At 35.1% G+C, this 15,510-nt stretch overlaps 1 pseudogene; it reads left to right on the top strand.

Annotated features, from left to right (window-relative positions):
- The first annotated feature begins 4,800 nt into the window (after positions 1-4,800).
- LOC102506949 lies at positions 4,801-5,855 on the top strand (annotated as a pseudogene).
- The last annotated feature ends 9,655 nt before the right edge of the window (positions 5,856-15,510 follow it).

Genomic DNA, 15,510 nt, shown 5'->3' with positions numbered 1-15,510 from the left:
TTAGACTCTGTTGTGAACTAATTTTGGCTCTTTTCAAAAATGAAGTCCACTACCAAAATACATATGTGTGCATATGTTGTAATAGTATTTAGTTTCCTCTTTTGATAGGAAGATTCAGCCTTCTATTTCATAGATACCATACGTTTTATTGAAGAAATCAATGGACTCTATGATGTAACAATATTTAGCAAGCATATTAAGGTTATTTTCATGATGGAGAGTAAGAACACTAGCTTCAGAATCAGGAGATACGAGTTTTATGTCACATTATGCCATCATTTTTTTCCCATAACCTTAAACAGCTTCCCCTATTTCTGTAAGTAGTTTAGTTAGGTAAGTTGGAAGATGTTTCCAAGTTCTGTGATTTGCCCGAGTCAGTAAGTTTATTGCCATAAACATTGTCATATTTGCTTCTACTTCAATTGGAGTTAAAATTAGAAGAGCTATGAGACCACAGTCCACCTCCTAAAACTTTTCTATTTTTGGTAAACAACTTCTGAGATTCTCTTCTTCAGTAAAATTGCCTGTGGATTGGACTAAGACAACATGGTCTCTGCTCTTGAGTGCTTTGTTACTTTGAGAACATGTTCCTCTACTTACTGAAATGCATGGCACTGCCATCAGAACATTTTGGCAGGTACCTTGATTTTGTGAAATTAGTCCCTGAACCCCTCAAGATTAAACCATTTCTCATCTAATTTCTGATCAACTGTGATAAGATCCATACAAAATTTCCTCTGCTTTCTTTCTGATTTACTCTTTAAGTTTGAGAATATGTTTTGCTGTTTCTTCAGGGTTTACAACACTCTGACCTTGGATTTGTATTCTGGGTACAACTTTCCTGGTAGAGCTCCCGGAACTCCTTTTTTGAAAAGTTGTTTTTGTGGACAATCTTCCCTGATTCACACCTAACTCTGCTCTCTTTCTATGTCATGCTTCTCTATGGCTTGGGGAGCTAGACTAGGCAGGGGTTGGGGTTTTAAAGCAATCTCTCTGCCCAATACTGTAGCTATTTAAGTAGAGTCTGGATGGCTACTTAATGGGCCATTGTGAATGGATGCCAAGCTTTTGTGAGGTTGGAATGATGGCTTTTTCTGTACATGCTAATTCTCTGACCTGACTCTGATTTTCATTCCAAAGTTGAAAGACAAATTCAAGTTGAAAGACATTTTCATGATGACACTTCAGGAAAATCCATATTCCCCATAGTTGCTTAGATAGTTTCAAGTCCTCATTCATACAATCTTTGGCACCTAGCTTCACAAATACTATTTTGACAGTATAATATTAAAGTGTCTAGTCAAATCAGGTTTACTTATGTGGTTTCAGTTTTCTCAAACTCTTTCCCTTCATGACACATGCTGCTCACAGTGACCACATTCTTTGCAGCTGATACAGAGTAATGTACATTTTTTTTCTTATTTTTAATGCAAGCATATTTGAATGTGATGATTTAGTGTGGTTCTATATAGGAATGTTCATGAGTTGAATTGCACTGAATTAATTTTAAGAATAATTTCAAATTTTAATTCTGTTTATTTTAGTAGATAATTGCAATAGGCCTTACAATTGGTGGCAGTATAAGAGTATCATGACACTTTAGTCATAAAACTGTAAATGCAACATAAGAATCCTGTCCCAGAATTTAGTGCCCTAGCTTCTTATTTCCCCATGGCAAATGGTGTTTGCATTTTCCTGTTGTAATATAAACTTGTTGAAAATTGTGCATATTGATGCTTTTTTTTCCTATTCCATAGGAATATTATGAGATTACATTTAAATAGTTCAAATAAATGCATTCTATCATCTCCGAATGCAATTGAAGAATGAAATTATTTTCATCATTATCATTATCATGGCATCTCAGTTCCAGAATGAGACAAGATCCAACTACTTTGAAAATTGCTGTGAATTTTACAAGCTGTAAAGTGCCAATATAATAAGATTCATAATTATCACTTAATGTACATCTGAAAACAATACCTAAGGTTATGATTAGCATTAATGGTAGAGCAATTAATGTACAGAATACATTCATGAAATTTTAAATCAGATAGTTATCCACCCAAATTATTAATTCATACAATAGTCAATATTCAAACTCCATATTATACACATTTGTTATCAAATACTTAAACTCAGAAGTGGCAAAGTTATTTTTTTTTTCTTTTATCATAGTGTTTTGTCTTCACGTGGAGCTAATGAGAAGTTGAAAATTAAAGATGCATGCTATAAGAATTCTATTCTGAAGTTCTTGTGTTGCCAGCAAGATCTCCTAATGATGGTGAAATACTCCTGAGGTCCACCATCCTCAGCTAAGAAACTTCACCAAATTGGCCTACACACAGGAAATGTGGTAGCACTCTTAAGGCACAAGAGAAAGACTTTATCCAAAGGTAAATCAGCAAGGACACTGATTGTAGCTGAGCTAGTTGGCATTTTTCATTTTACCATTTTATTCTTTCTTGGTGAACTAAAAGCTGCCTGAGGCCTTGGCCATAAGACTATGTCAGACAAGTTCATAGGTAAGATTTCTCTTTCCCCAGGAATTCATATAATCATAGATTCTCATTTAAATGAATCTTACAAATTATATAATCACCTGTCATCCTCACCAATCTGAGATTTCAATCCTCCAACATGCAAAATGTCAAGAAAGATCAACTCAACTCAACTATAATACCACCAACTTAGAAGTAAAAATATTTGGGTTTCCTTCCTCAGTGTTATATATTTAAATTAGTTATAGAAATAATATAGTTAGAATTAAATTAGTTATAACAGTTATATAATGCAAATTTACATTAAACATTTTTCTTACTTAATAATTCAATGTAAGAATTTTCCTATGATATTGCACAATTTTTAAAAACACTTCTGTTACAAACTACAGATGAATCAAAGAGATGCACTATATTTTAATTATTCATTTCTCCAATGTTGAACAGTCCACGTAGTTTCCAAATTTTCCATGACTCTTAAAAATTGTGTTGAATACATTTGTAAATAATTATTTTTTTGTTTTAAAAATATTTTTCTTTAGGGTTTATTTCTACAAAGAGTATTGTGGACCCAAAGGTAAAAGAAAAAAGCAATTTTTATTTCTTTAGTTATTTCTAAACCACTTTTATTAATTATGTCTAATTCTTACTATATGTATAGTATACGCTTTTCTGACCTGTTGGGTAAGTCAACCTGAGATTAAGGGAATGCAGTGAAGCCACTGCCCTTTGTTTTCACATATGGATACTTTTTTCATCTTGGGAAATCAAAAGATAAAATCTTTATCCATTTATCTTTGAAATGAAAAGACATAATTTTGGCAAAATACACCTTATTGTGCTTATGTTTTCTCTTTTCTTTGGGAAATTTATGTCCCCAAATTTCCTCATTTATTAGTAATGCAGTATTCAGTAACTGGGAATGATGGATGATGGATGCTGTGGGAAGATGGGAGAAGGAGACATGAGAATGCCTGTAGCAGAAGCATAAAGGGATGGGCAGGTCATTCACATCATGGAGGGATGGGTTGCTGCTGTTTGGTAACAAAATTTCAGTCATTAAGGACATTTAACAAGGACACATTTCATGATTGTGTAAACAAACATACATTAATATACATAGTAAGTCTCCAGTAAATATTTGTTGAATGAGTGAACTTGAGGTAGGTGTTAATAGATTTTACATGTGTCTGGGTTATGTGTGTATATGTGTAGATATATAGTACATTATCTCCTTCTCTGTCTTATCTAGAAGACTTTTTTTTTGTTCTCCACATTATATTTTTATTTTTAGAACATTGGAAAAGGATTTTTTTCTTGATAGATCCTTGCATATTGAACACCCATGAAAGACTATTTTTATTCAAGTCTATGAAATCTGTAAATTTACTGCATATGACTATGTTAAATTATATGTGGAACAGATTTTGAAGAAAAAAACTATTGTTTAGGAAACACTATAATTATCTTGACAGTAAAATGACCCACCAATATATTCTTTTTTAGAGGGTATTAATATTTCATATTTACCCTATAAGTGTATTTGAAAATATTACGCTGGAATGCAGCTTACTTTCAAATATTTGTGTTTCTCATAAAGTGCAGAGCAGTGATAAACAGAGTAGGAGGATAAGCACATTTGAATTCCTTATGTTCATGGTCTGGGGAAGCAAGTGTATTCTTATCCACGGAGAATGGAAATTCAACAAGCATTCACTCATTATCCAGTGGGTTTCAGGCACTGCAGACATTATGCCAGGCACTATGATAGGTGCAGTGAAGAAACACATCTGAGTAGCTTATGTGTTCCGTTAGGTACCAAGGAGACTGATTTGCCAATATTTATATACATTTGCCTAAGGTGCCTGCTTATGGGAGATATTTATTGATGATGTCTTTCTTTCCACAGTTAGAGTGAGGCTTCAAATATAAATTCTCAAGGAAGAGGAAATACCTCTTACCTGTGTGCAGCAGCTCTCAGCTTACAATATACATCTGAGAATTACAATTTGTAAGCCCACAGACACAGAGGAGGGATCAAAATCATGGGACACAGAGAAGATTCAGCAGAGTCATATGGAGTTTTAACCAGAAAAATAATCAAGATCTCATGTAGACAGCCCAGGGTTTTCTCAGTAAATTACCCTTCTGATGTTGTCCTATAGATGTTTTACAGGTGACAAGTACTAGGTGTCTGAACAAAAGGAAACATCATGAAGGAAGTAAGAGAGAATTGAAATAAGCACTGAGCAGGAGTGTCAAGGACGTGCTCCGCAGGTACACTGACTGCTCTGTTTTTGCACCAAGATATTCAGACCCCAATCCTTTTATGATTAATGAGTGACATTCCTTATTCTTGTAGGTAATTCAGGCCCCAGGAAGGTATTACTTCCTGAATGGACCTCCTCATGCCTCCCAACAATGTGACTGAGTTTGTTCTCTTGGGACTCACACAGAATCCACACCTGCAGAAAATACTCTTCATTGTCTTTTTGCTCATTTTCCTATTCACCCTGCTGGCCAGTCTGCTCGTGGTCATCACCATCTCCCTCAGCCCCACACTTTCAGCTCCCGTGTACTTCTTCCTCACTTGCTTGTCCTTCTTAGATGTCTCTTTCACCTTTGTCCCCACCCCTAGAGGAAATAGATGTACATAAGGAAAATCCTTTCACCAGAGGAAAACCATCTCCTGGGGTGGCTGCCTGACTCAGCTCTTTTTGGAACACTTCCTGGGAGCATCAGAGATCATCATCCTCATTGTCATGGCCTGTGACCACTATGTGGCCATCTGCAAGCCTCTGCACTACACGACCATCATGCAACAGGGGCTCTGCCAGCTCCTGGTGGTGGTGGCCTGGACTAGGGGGATCCTACATGCCACTCTGCAGATTCTTTTCATCAACTTGTGCTTCTGTGGTCCTAATGTCATTGACCACTTCAGTGTGATTTCTTCTCACTTTTAAAACTGTTCTGTAGTGACGTTTACAGGTTTAGGACTGTGGTGGCTGCTAACATGGTGGCATGTGCTTACTGATTTTTTTCATGCTACTCATCTCCTGTGTAGTCATCCTGAGCTCCCTGAAATCCCATGGCACTGAAGGATGATGCAAAGCTCTGTCTACATGTGGCTCCCTCTTTACAGCAGCAGTGCACTCTTTTGTCTCATGTATATTCATCTACACATGTCCTGTGACCACCTACCCATGGACAAGTTGGTGACTCTGTTTTTTGCAATCCTCACTCCCATGTTTAATCCTATCATTTACACAGTGAGAAACACAGAGGTGAAAAATGCCATGAGGAGTCTGTTGAAGAGGAGAGTAACTTAGGTTGTTCATGATGCCAAGAATGTGATGATTTATATACATAGGGAAGTTTATACCTGTTGTAAATTGTGAAAAAAATAATTCAGAAGTTTTGTGGATCACTGACAGGAAAACAGGGCCTAGAAGCTAACATTTGTTGGGTATTTATTATTGGCTAAGCATTTATTAGGCATTTTTCTATGACTTGTAATGTACTGTACCAAAGCTTTAATGAATGTTCATGGTCATATCTTCAGAATAGCCAATGGAGAGAACAACTAGAAACCCCTGGTTTGATGATTGTAGAGTATGTTTTTCTCCAGAGTCTTCCTGCTGCTTCACCACATTTTTCATACATGTTACTTGGATGAAATTAGTTTTTCTATCGGACCTTCATCTCAGAACTCTTGTTTTTGCTTAGTCTTGGCAAAGCCAATAAGGGATAGAAATTCTTAGATGGGTACATGTGGAAGGGACAGTTGTTTGAAGAAATCACAGCTGATTGTTTTTACCCTGCACTCTGCGTTTACCAAAAGCAAAAAGAGAGACTCCACAAAGGGAGGAAAGAATAATTCAAAATCTATCTCTCCTTTCTACCTTTTCATGGCACAACAAATAAATGAGAAATTAGAAATTTATTATTAATTTGGTCTTAAATTCTTAAGCATCCTTATGGGTTTTATATATATATATATATTTTTTTTTAATATAAAAAAATGTTTATACCAAGACTTAAGGAGCCACTTGTAACAAAAAGTGTAAACTTACACATTTAAACAAAAAGTATATATTTAAGTTCTAAAACTATTACTCTATAGGTCTGATACTTATTTTTACATTAAATGAACACCTTACCAGGCAAAGTCACTTCAGTTTATTCATCCATATACTAAACTGGTAATTCCATTGTTAGTGTCCCCATTTTACAGAGAAGCAAATTGAAGCCAAGAGAAATTTATTAATTACTTGCCTCACATCACACTCACTTATCCCATAAAGTGTGTCAGGAACTATTACACTGTCATGCACCTTCCTTTCAAATGTTTCAGCCACAAACTTCCAATCCAGGTCTTTAAAACTCAGTCTTACTTTCAATGAATCACAGTTGTCTCTGGTATGTTTCTGTTTATAGATAAGAAAAATTATATGCAAACTTAACGATTCACTTTGACCTCCAAGAAGATGTCGTCTAATTTGTTGTAGCCCTGTCTCACCTGTAGTTATGCTTTTCAGCACTACAAGTTTTTCCTTTTTTTGAAATTTTGAGTTACATCACTTCACTTTTACAAAAGACCAACATTAATATGGTAACAAAAAATTTTTAAAGCAAACATCCCCTTCTGATTTCTGTTTAATCTGGAATTTAATTTAGTGAAAATATTAGGCATTAGTTGAGGGGAATGAGCTAATTATTGTTGAATTCCAACCATGAGGCACACATTTTGATAGGTTCTTTAATACTTTCATTTTCTTAATATAGCAAAGGTATCATTAGTGAGGTTTTTACTCCACTTCATACAAGAGGAAAATAAGACTCAATGAAGTTAAGCAACAATACCAAGTCTTTCAGACTGTTTCCTCTAGTCTTCCTGCTTCACACTATTCCTTGATACTGAAGTGGGAGGAAAGGCTGCAGAGCACAGCCACTGGAGGAATGACACAGCAATTGAGGACAGGACAAACTGGTTGGAACAAAGATGGTGGAAAATTCAACTTCCAGCAGACCTTGAGCCTCATGGCACAACCACAGGTGCCACGACAATTCCTAGGCTGACCATGAAAGTCCAAAAAGTGGGTGGGGGGCATTTTCTGGACATCCTTGCCCCTTCCCCAAAGTAGTTGGAATAATCCTCCTACTCATTAGCATATGAAATTACCAAGCTTATGAAACCTAACAAATCTGCACCTTGTGGTTGCTGTCCCGCTCGCCTTCTGAGTTGGCCTGCACTCTGTCTATGGAGTGTGTATCTACTTTTGCTTTAAACTAAACACCCCCCATCCCTCATCTTCTCTCCCTCTCACCTTTCTGAGATGGCCCACGTTCTCCCTAGGGAGTGTGCATCTCCTAAGCCATTTTCCCTTCTGAGTGGAATGGACCCCACTCTCTGCTGAGGACGTATTTCTCTAAATAAACTTGCTTTGCTTTACCATGCCTTGATCTTGAATTCTTTCCCATGTGAGGCAAGAACCTATACTCCCATAACAATATCATGATATAAAAAATACCAAAACATTGATCTGATCGTTGGCTATGTTGTGGAGATTGTCATCGTGTTCTTCCTATAGTTATTTATTTATTTTTGTAGGGTTTGGGTGAGGGGCGTTTCTTCTCTTTGGCTGTGTGTGACTTCCATTTAACAGGCTGCTTATACTCTTTTGATTTCTCTCATGTCAGGGAAAAGCCATGTAATGATCTCATTTGTGCAGATATACTACCCTTCGTGGGCATCATGGAAAGTGGGATGTAACAGGCTCAAGAAATGAAATTCAAATGATTGAATTTCAAAGGAAGTGACCCTTGTGTGAAAGAGATATTTGGAGGAAAGGTGAGCCACTCAATCATTGAGGATTGGGGGCAGCACCTTCAAGAGCTAAACAGGTGCTCCTTCCATTGGGCTTTTCCCCTTGTTGTCCCATTCTGTTAACAGTTATTACGGGGAAAATGGCTCCATGGTCAATTCAGTTTAGGAAATTTTGACTTATTTAACCAAAAAATACTGTTCAGTGGGTTTGATGAAAAACAATTCATCAAGTTTTGGGTATAGATTTGTGCAGTTGAAGCACAGCAAGAATTTCAGTTTGGTCAAAATTTAAATAAGCACATTAAGCCCCTTCTATTTTTTAAAATAAGTTTGTTATTAAAAACATGCATTTGATGGGAGCACTATCTCTCCCAAGTAGGTAAAAATGGTTTTGGAAGGATGAACATCTTTTATTGTAGATATACTTATATACAAGGCACAGACACAAATAAATCACAGACATAAATAGTACTTTTGTAACATTACTATTTTAGAGGGTGAAGTGTCTAAGGGTCTAAATGTCTAAAAAAGCACCTTAGTGGGGCAATAGTGAAAAACTGATTGAGGAATTCTGCCCTGAACCATGTCTAAATAATTAAGTCAGCATATGGGGTAACTTTAGGGTGTTAGTAAGGGTACTCTAAACACAGAGGTTGGCCAGTCATCTGTGAGGATCATATTTAGTGCAACTGGAAGAGTCTTCTTTCTCAAGAGACTTCTCAGAGTAATGACCCAGTTGTAATCTATGAAGTGTGCTATAAATGTAGGGTATTAGTAATTTTTACTTTTAAAGGTAGAAATAGAATGAAGGCTATAACCCTAAATATTTCTAAATCGAAAACAAATCCCTTAAGAATACTAATTCTTGTGCAGTGAGAAAAAAAATTAATTCTTATTTTTTCTGGCTAAGAAACATTTTAAAATCCTTTATCACGGCAACTATCCTGCAGTTAGATGTGTCACAATTTTAAAAATAGTCTTGAAAGATGCAGAGAGCCAGATTGGGTAACAGAAAAATTCAGTTCTGGTAGCAGCGAGGTGGCCAAAAGAAGTCCTACTGACAGTTTTTCATTTGTTAATAGAGGGAGATGGATCATTGTGTGGCCATTCTTCTATTGAAAAAGAGAGTTTAGTTGTGGAAAAAATAAGCGAACTGTTAATACCATGATCTGGCTTTGTGCTGGTGAAGCATCAGCTTGGCATGGCTCCAGTGAAGCTCTGCCCCTGAGAGAATTGGATCATTGCAGGGATGGATGGAAATTCACTTGTAAGCTGATTAGTGCCTCAGTCAGGAGAGACCCAGCTTCAAAGGGATGCAGTTGAAATGATGCAACTCTGCACATGTTGAAATCTTGTGTCATTTGAAAATTCTTCAAAAACATTAGGAATCCTGGTTCTGTCAAAATGACTTCCCATTAAATATTTGGGTGATTTGTTCCCAGGGTATGTCCTGATTTACTCACCTCCATGCTTGGATTTGCTAAGTTGAAACTCTAATGTGTCATAAGTCTCAGCTTTTTTATACATAAAAGTTTGTGTGAGTACATCCTCAATGAGTTGAGGCCCTTGGTTACCCTGACTTGATCCTAGAAAGTTCATTGGTACAATCTCTGCCTCATATTTATGGGGACCATCAGGCAGCTGATTTTAGACTGAGTTGTGGAGGTGATTTTAAAAACTTTTTGAGTATTAAACATGATATTATTAATTTTAAAATATTTTGAAATAATTGAATCACTTATATGCATGTACAATTATATTTAAAATGAGTCAGTTCACCTGCTTTGTCTATATAAACAAATTTTGCCTCAGAATGGAGAGCTTTGAGCTATCAACAATCTTTAGCTTAATTTACTTTCATCTTATTTGGCATTATGGAAACTTAAGGGTCCATCGTTCGGACTCTTTCCAGATTATGAGATCAGTAAATAAAAGTGTTTGTTTCGTACATGGTGTCTTAGGAAAAGGAAGAACAGGAGTTGCTGGAAAGTATAGTATACTTTAAGACAGATTTTATGTTTCCATCTTTAAAGCAATTTTCTCTGTGTGTGTATGTACTATATAAGTTATACATATGTATATAATATGTTATATATGTATATATATATATTTATGTGTTTCTTTGGTACCAACTTCCTTTAACTTTATTCTTCTACTAATCAGTTTTGGAAAGACTTTATGTGGTATTTTTCTTTCTGTTTTGGTCAGTTTATATTTATTATAATTGTTTAATGAAACTGATACATTGAATTAGATGTATGTATATATACACTTATATATGCATGTATATATGTATATACATGTATGTTAGTGCTATGGGTGATGTCTTAGGTTGTTCAGGAATTAAGCTTCTTCCTTTTGGAAGCATTCTAAGACATAATTAAATTTTCTATCTATCAAAGTATATTAATTTTTTGTCCATGGAAATTTCTACTGCAGATAATTCCATGTCCACTTATCTTTCAAGAAAAGCACAGTGAGTTAGAAATACTTCCTGACAGGAATAAGTCTTGTAAAGCCCTGCACTAGAGACAGTCTTGATGATGCACATGCTCAGGGCACAGGGCTTCTGAGGAGCACAGGGCACTACTGCATCTTAAAAATGACAACCCAGGGCCACTTCCTAAATACATTGCTCTCACCTTCCTGCTATCCAGGATTTTACTGAATAAGTCATTTAGCTCTATAAGCAAGAATAAACAAATGGGACCAAATTAAACTTACAAGCTTCTGCACAGTAAAGGAAACCATAACTAAAACAAAAAGACAACATATGGAATGGGAGAAAATTTTTGCAAATGGAACTGACAAAGGCTTGATCTCCAGAATATATAAGCAGCTCATACAACTTAATAAGAAACAAACAAATGACCCAATCCAAAAATGGGCAAAAGACCTAAACAAGCAATTCTCCAAGGAAGACATACAAATGATCGATAGACACATGAAAAAATGCTCAATATCACTAATTATCAGATAAATGCAATTCAAAACTACAATGAGATATCACCTCACATCAGCCATAATGGCCATCATATAGAAGTCCACAAGTGACAAATGCTGGAGAGGCTGTGGAGAAAAGGAAACCCTCCCACACTGCTGGTGGGAATGCAGTTTGGTGCAGCCACTGTGGAAAACAGTATGGAGATTCCTCAAGAGACTAGGAATAGACTTACCATATGACCCAGGAATCCCACTCCTGAGCATATATCTGTAAGGACCCTTACTTCAAAATGACACCTGCACCCCAATGTTCACAGCAGCACTATTTACAATAGCCAAGACATGGAAAGAGCCTAAACGTCCATCAACAGATGACTGTATAAAGAAGAAGTGGTACATTTATACAATGGAATACTATTCAGCCATAAAAATTACAACATAATTCCATTTGCAGCAATATGGATGTTCCTGGAGAATGTCATCCTAAGTGAATTAAGCCAGAAGGAGAAAGAAAAATACCATATGAGATCTCTCATATGTGGAATCCAAAGAAAAAAGGAACATAAATACAAAACAGAAGCAGACTCATAGACATAGAATACAAACTTGTGGTTGCCAGGGGGAAGGGGGTTGTAAGGGACAGACTGGGAGTTTGAAATTTGAAGATACTGACAGCTATATATTGAATAGATAAACAAGATTGTACTGTATATACAGGGAAATGTATACAAGATCTCGTGGTAGCTCACGGTGACAAAATATGCAACAATGAATATATATATGTTCATGTATGACTGAAAAATTGTGTTCTACACTGGAAACTGACACAACATTGTAAATCGACAATAACTCAATAAAAGTAATAATTACAATAAAAAAGGTTATCAGAAACCTGTATTTCTCAAAAAAGCCCTTTCTATGAATCTTCCTGAAGTTGAAGCAATTCTTTAAAGCATCAGCTCCTCTTTCATGAATGACAAAAGACATAAAAAGTCAAGGTTAATGATCTGATTACATTGTTTTTGACAAAGAAATAATCAAGGTGCTATGACACAACATTTTAAGATAACAACTGGATTATGACCAATAATACTACACCAGGACATATTTAAGTTCAGAAACTTTACATAATTTCTAGAAATTTTACATAATTATATAATCCATACAGTATAATCTATGAAGGTTTATTATTCATTGAAAATCCTTCCCATGTAATTTAGCATACCAAACAACTCTAGTTAGAGTAATATTCCCCTCTGAGATGCCTCAGGGGCCCTCTGAAGCATCCCAAAGTCAGCTAGGAATTTTAATTAGAATGTGATAGAAAGTCTGTCAACAACATCCAAAAGTTTCAAAACACTTGGTCTAATAGGATCATCGGTCACTGTGAATATGTATTTCTTTAACCAAAGTGACAAAAGATTTCAAAGGCAAATATAGATCACTTAATAGCAAGGAAGTTCACATGGTCTGTTATCCATAAGTAACATTCTAAGCATCTTAATCTGTTAGCAGAGAGGAACCAAACCTAGTACTGCACCAGCCCACTTTTAATAACAAAATCCATCTTCCCAATTAAATTCAATCTGATCTCAGAATGACCATACACAAAATTTCTTTTACAGGGCTCCTGTTTTACAAGCCTTCCATAAATTTCTATAGACATATTAGTCTGTCCCATTTTTTCTATCCAGAAAAAAAAAAGTTTTTCTATTAGAGTAACTTTTTATGACAAAAATGAATATATATATATATATATATATATATATATAAATGATGTTATCATTACCCATTCATCTATCAATGGACAGTTTGGTTCTTTCCATGTCTTAGTTACTGTAAATAATGTTGCAATAAACATGAGAGTACAGGTATCTCTGCAGATTCCTGCTTTCATATTCTTGGATGTATACACAAATGTGAGATGGTTGAATGATATGGGAGTTTTATTTTTAATAGTTTTAGAAACCTTCATAATATTCACACCAAGATATAGTAGAGGTCCATTTTCACTACATCCTCACCAAAATGTGTTGTCTGCTATAGATCTCATAGCCATCTACCAAGTGTAAAGTGATTCCTCATTTTAGTTTTTTGAAATTTTTTTTTGATTTATATTCATTTTACAATGTTGTGTCAAATATCAGTGTAGAGCACAATTTTTCAGTTATGCATGAACATGTATATATTTATTGTCACATTCTTTTCTCTGTGAGCTACCATAAGATCTTGTGTATATTTCCCTGTGCTATACAGTATAATCTTGTTTATCTACTGTACAATTTTGAAATCCCAGTCTATCTCTTCCCACCCCCTTGGCAACCACAAGTTTATATTCTATGTCTGTGAGTCTATTTCTGTTTTGTATGTATGCTTTTTGTTTGTTTGTTTGTTTTAGATTCCACATATGAGCAATCTCATATGGTATTTTTCTTTCTCTTTCTGGCTTACTTCACTTACAATGACATTCTCCAGGACCACACTTGTTGCTGCAAACGGCGTTATGTTGTCAGTTTTTATGGCTGAGTAGTATTCCGTTGTATAAATATACCACATCTTCTTTATCCAGTCTCTGTTGATACATATTTAGGCTATTGTAAATAGTGCTTCTATGAACATTGGGGTGCAGGTGTCATCCTGAAGTAGGGTTCCTTCTGAATATATGCCCAGGAGCGGGATTCCTGGGTCTTATGGTAAGTCTATGCCTAGTCTTCTGAGGAATCTCCATACTGTTTTCCACAGTGGCAGCACCAAACTGCATTCCCACCAGCAGTGTGGGAGGGTTCCCTTTTCTCCACAGCCTCTCCAGCATTTGTCATTTGTGGATTTTTGAATGATGGCCATTCTGACTGGTGTGAGGTGATATCTCATTGTAGTTTTGAATTGCATTTATCTGATAATTAGTGATATTGAGCATTTTTTCATGTGCCTATTGTCATTTGTATGTCTTCCTTGGGGAATTGCTTGTTTAGGTCTTCTGCCCATTTTTGGATTGGGTTGCTTGTTTTTTTCTTATTAAGTCACGTGAGCTGCTTATATATTCTGGAGATGAAGCATTTGTCAGTTTCATTTGCAAAAATTTTTCCCATTCCATAGGTTGTCTTTTTGTTTTAGTTATGGTTTCCTTTGCTGTGCAGAAGCTTGTAAGTTTACTTAGGTCCCATTTGTTTATTCTTGCTTTTATTTCTATTGCTCACGTAGACTGTTCTAGGAGAACATTTTTGAGATGTATGTGAGATAATGTTTTGCCTATGTTTTCTTCTAGGAGGTTTATTGTATCTTGTCTTATGTTTAAGTCTTTGATCCATTTTGAGTTTATTTTTGTGTGTGGTGTAAGGGACAGACAAATTTTCTTTATTGCCATTGTGTTCTTTGTTGCTTGCACAATAGAAGGGACCCAAAATTCAGATTATAGACTTTGTCAATTAGTTGAATTCTTGATCTTTTGGAGTGAGTATTTTTTTCTGATAAATTTTGATTAACACTTTCTACATTCTATATATATATGCATAAAATTGTTACAAATACTTATTTTTCTTTGTTGTATACTACAAATATTTATTATGTCATTTATAATTCTGAATGTTTTCATATGAACATATTATTTTAACATTCTTTTACTTTTTTATTAGTTCTATCATATCACTGTTGAAAAATTCTATATCCTCGTAAAGATTTTGTAAATTTTAACCTTTTTAGAAAAACTAATTTTCAAACAAATTTTTAACCCATCTATAATTTATTGTTTGTTTATGATGAGGAAATATCTAATTCCAAAAGGTAAAATAATCTGCCAACATAATTAATAATTTCTTTAACAATTTGAAAATTTTCTATTTAGACATCAAATTTTACACTGTTGAGAGGGTTTAATTTGGGGGCATTTCCCATCCTTCTTCCTTTCTCCCTCAAAATTTTAGGGTCATTGTGCAAAGTTTGAAAACTTCCCATAAAATATGTTTAGGATATCACAACACTACATGTTTATTTTGAAGAAAATTATGTTTTCAATATCTTGTGTTCTCACCCAGAAAAATACATATATTGTGAATAATTGATTGATGTCTCAGTAAACATTTGTAATCATCTCCGTAGAGTATACATAAATCTTGCCTTGTCATTTTCTTATTTAAAAAGAGGATCCTCTTATTTACATTTGATTCACATTTTCAAGGATGAAGTCAGAAAGGACTTAGTGTCTTTTCCGTATGTGAATTACAGCACAATCCTAAAGTCTTG

The sequence above is a fragment of the Camelus ferus genome, chromosome 30 (genome assembly GCF_009834535.1).
Source record: "Camelus ferus isolate YT-003-E chromosome 30, BCGSAC_Cfer_1.0, whole genome shotgun sequence".
NCBI lineage: Eukaryota > Metazoa > Chordata > Mammalia > Artiodactyla > Camelidae > Camelus > Camelus ferus.
The sequence above is the reverse complement of the archived record's forward strand: the minus strand, read 5'-3'. Positions and strand labels throughout refer to the sequence as shown.